Source organism: Gracilinanus agilis, unplaced genomic scaffold, assembly GCF_016433145.1.
Source record: "Gracilinanus agilis isolate LMUSP501 unplaced genomic scaffold, AgileGrace unplaced_scaffold41281, whole genome shotgun sequence".
NCBI classification, from domain to species: Eukaryota; Metazoa; Chordata; class Mammalia; order Didelphimorphia; family Didelphidae; genus Gracilinanus; species Gracilinanus agilis.
Window position 1 is genome coordinate 644 of NW_025375002.1, and position 4063 is coordinate 4706.

General features: G+C 43.0%; 1 long non-coding RNA gene across 1 annotated transcript; it reads left to right on the forward strand.

The window, feature by feature from the left end:
* Positions 1-396: 396 nt before the first annotated feature.
* Positions 397-3971, forward strand: LOC123255217. Its single transcript, XR_006506748.1, has 3 exons — positions 397-441; positions 1089-1118; positions 3475-3971. It is a non-coding gene; the product is annotated as an uncharacterized LOC123255217 (long non-coding RNA).
* Positions 3972-4063: the final 92 nt, after the last annotated feature.

The window sequence follows — 4063 nt, forward strand, 5'->3', positions numbered from 1 at the left end:
AGCTTTCCTTGGGTAAGACACTGGGGAAAGGGGAGGCTTGGAGCGAGAAAGGGGATTCCAGCCAGGAAGTTGGTGGGGGAGCCCTGATGGAGGTCAGATGAGTCAGGGGCTTGGTTTTGCCTCAAGCCTTCCAGGCAAGACACTGTGAAGCTTAGTCACATTCTGCTCATGATCCTCCCTCTTGGGGCCGACAGCCCCAAAGTGAGGGCTTGAGGTTTGACTTGGATTTGGAGTTAGAGAACCCAGGTTCAAATCTCCACTGTCTTTCATGCTCTGAGACTCTGAGCAAGTCAATTCATCCTTTTGGGACTCAGTTTCCTCATTTGTAAAATGAGAAGATTGGGACTTTGACCCACTCCTTCCTGGCCATTGCTGACCCCTGATTCCCTCTCTTTACAGGTGCACCATCACTTGGCTACGGACTTTCACCTATTTACCCAGGTAAGTAAACTTGGCCTGGTCCACCCTCCATTGATATTTACCAGGGTTTCTTCCCCAGACCCCTTAACTAGCAACCCATTCCCCATCAATGAGTCTGTTTCCTCATCTGTAAAATGGGAACAATAATCTTTATTCTATTACCTCAGTCCCAGGGCTAGGATGAGGAAAACTTTATGTAGCTCTTAAAATGCTACAAATGCAAGCTATAATTTTTATTCCTGCACACACTCTCTCCTTTCCCTGAATCTGTAACATGTCAATTGTTTTGTTTTGTTTTTTAAATATTTTTATTTTTATTTTGAGTATTTTCCCCTAGTTACATGTTTCATGTTCTTTCCCTCTCCCCAAACCCCCCTAAACCCCCTTAGCTGATGCACAATTCCACAGGGTTTTACATGTATCCTTGATCAAGACCTAATTCCATATTATTGATAGTTGGACTAGAGTTATCGTTTAGTGACTTCTAGTACGAAAATATGTCCATTGTACATCCTTCTCTAGCCGCCCTTCTCAGGCCTTGGGCTCAACCTTCCCTGTCCTGGGTACTCTACGGGATCATCTTGTTTCTGGGCAGGATGGGAGATGGGGATGAATGCTTGCTGACTGAATGAGAAATTGTTTCATTTCCACAATCTCTTGCTTTACAGGTGGTGGAGCTGGCGCACTGGGATATGGTGGTAATTAACTATACCAAAATGGCAGCATCCATGTCATTGGGTTCAGAGGGATCTAGGAGTCCAAAATTCACTTGCTACTTTTTTACTTGCTTAGTTTCTCTTACTATGAAGCCCTGGGCTCAATGCCATGAGGGATTCGGATATGGCCAAGATATGGTTCTCATACTCAAGAAGCTTATAGTCAAGGAGGAAAGGCAAAACATATACATAGAATGGTGACTCCCGATGCAAGGCAATGTGTGAGGGGGCACAATCCCAAAGGAGTGCAGAGGAGGGAGCAATGAGCTGGAAGGATCAAGGAAGGCTTCCTGGAAAAGATGGGCCTTAAAGGATGGATAAGATCTGGAGGGAGAGAAAATATTCCAGGATAAACAAAGGCTCAGAGGCAGCAGTGAGACAGACATAGAGCACATAGGTTGAGGAATAGGCGATAAAGCTGGGAAGGTCAGATTATGGAGGAACTTGAACTTGGATCTTATCCTCTTGGCCAATGTTTCTTGAACTTTTTGGTCTCGGGACCCCTTTACACTTAAAAAATTATTTTTTAATGTGGGTTCTATCTGTCAATATTGATCATATTAGAAATTATAAAACTAATAAGTTTCAAAATTACAATTCTTTTTAAATTTTTTTTAATTAAAAAGATTTTAAAATCTTAAAAAAATTTGAATTAAAAATATTTTTAAAATCTTTAAATTTTTTAATTAAAAAGATTGTTTAAATCTTTAAATTTTTTTTTTAATTTTAAACCCTTAACTTCTGTGTATTGACTTATAGGTGGAAGATTGGTAAGGGTAGGCAATGGGGGTCAAGTGACTTGCCCAAGGTCACACAGCTGGGAAGTGTCTGAGGCCAGATTTGAACCTAGAACCTCCCGTCTCTAGGCCTGGCTCTCAATCCACTGAGCTACCCAGCTGCCCCTAAATTTTTTTTTAATTAAAAAAAGATTTTAAAAATCATTTTTAAATTGCAATAATATACCCATTTTATGAAAAACTAACTATATTTTCCAAAACAAAAACAAATTTAGTAAGAAAAATAGCTTTATTTTTATTTTGTATATTTTTACAAATCTCCTTAATGTCTGTCTTCGTAGAAGACACTGGATTCTCATATCTGCATTCAATCTGTTGTGAAATGTCGGTTTGGTTATAGTACATGAAGAAAATGGAGTTTTGTGCAGATACGGAGTTGGAAAAGGGAAAACTTTTTGAGTGGACAAATAATGTCTTATTACGAAAATAGATTTGACTTCATAAACCTCCTGAAAGGGTCTAAACGTCCCCCTGGCAGAGGTATCCTGGAGCTGAGAACTGACTGTTAAATTTCCAGGATCAACATTTAAACCTCAGAAATTAGCAAATGCTACAAATCAGGGCTTGATTAATCCTTTTGCTGACTGTGTAGACTTAAAGTCATAGAGAAATTGTTAATGATGCAGAATAAACTTAAAAGTATGTCATAAGGGGCAGCTAGGTGGTTCAATGGATAAAGCATCAGGACTGGAGTAGAGAGGTCCTGGATTCAAATCTGGCCTCAGATACTTCCTTGCTATGGGACCCTGAGCAAGTCATTTAACCCTGTTTGCCTAGGTATCACCTTTCTGTCTTAGAGTTGTTACTAAGAAATAACGTAAAAATGTGTTTGTTTTTTAAAGTATGTCACAAATATAGTTTCTTCCCTCTGGAGAGCTGGTTGTTAAATACTGACCAGCACATCTCTGCCCCCAGGGTTCTTTAAACCATACTCTGAGAATTGGTGCTCTAGGTCATGGGGAACCAGTGAAAGTTCATGAGTGAGAGAATACAAGAAGTATACTAGGAAGAACTCTCTGGCAATTGGGCATAAAGTAGAATGTAAGAAGAAAACTATGGGAAGCCCATAGGAGACTATTATAACAGTCCAAGTGTAATTAGGCAGGCAGTGGTATACAGTGGGAAAGATATTCGCTCTGGGATCTGGGTTCAAATCCTACTTCTCTTTGCCATCTAGATGACTTTAGGTAAGTCACGTAAACTCCCTAGACTCAGTTTCCTGATGGGTACAATGAGAGAATTGGACTAGCTGGCTTTTAAGGTCTCTTGTGCTCTAAATTTTACCCTGTGGTCAGGCTTGGTTTGTCCTTGATCAGTAGCCACCCCAAGCCCAAGGAACTGGGGCTGCCCAAAGAGCCCCTTAGGCTAAGAACCTGCAAGGCTTCCCCTTAGTCTCCTTCCCTCCCTCCCTACCCACTTTGGTTTAATTGTCCGGAGAGAGGTGTGTCTGGGCACTGGGGTCACTTGGCAGGAGGTGGGGAAGGGGCCACAGAAATGCTATGATTCACAAGTACTCTTCCCCCTTACCTTGTCCTCCACAGGAAAACCTCCCAAACCCTACGGCGGTGCCCTCGGAGCCCTGGGATATCGAGGTATGTGGGGATACTGGAGGGAAGGGAAGGGATCCAAGCTGAGCTATATGGAAGTCAAGGCCAACTTCCTCAAAGGCTGGGATGTCCCAGACCCTGAGATGGAGAAGTCACAGCTTAGCTTTGCACTGCCCCACTTCACTGATCCCAGCAGTCCTATGTGGGTCAGGAGAAGGTCCCTGATGCCAAGGAAGACAAGACCAAGTGGCAAGATTCCACCTTCCCAAACACTTCCCTGGTCTGGCTCCCTGGCACTGTTAGGGCACTTCTCCAGGGCTCTTTTGCATGAGGCAGTTAAGCAGGCTCTCTGTCTTGCAGGAGCCACCCCAGATCCCCCTTCCTATAGATCTGTCCTCCCCTATGATCAGACTAGAGGGCTTTGGGTCCCGTCCTCCTCAGGACTATGTCCTATAAGGAGCAGAGGAAAAAGGAGAGGGATGAAGATGAAGGAGGGAAAGGGAAAGAGAAAGGGAGGGAGAGAAAGAGAGAAAGAGGGAGGGGAGAGAGAGAGAGAGAGAGAGAGAGAGAGAGAGAGAGAGAG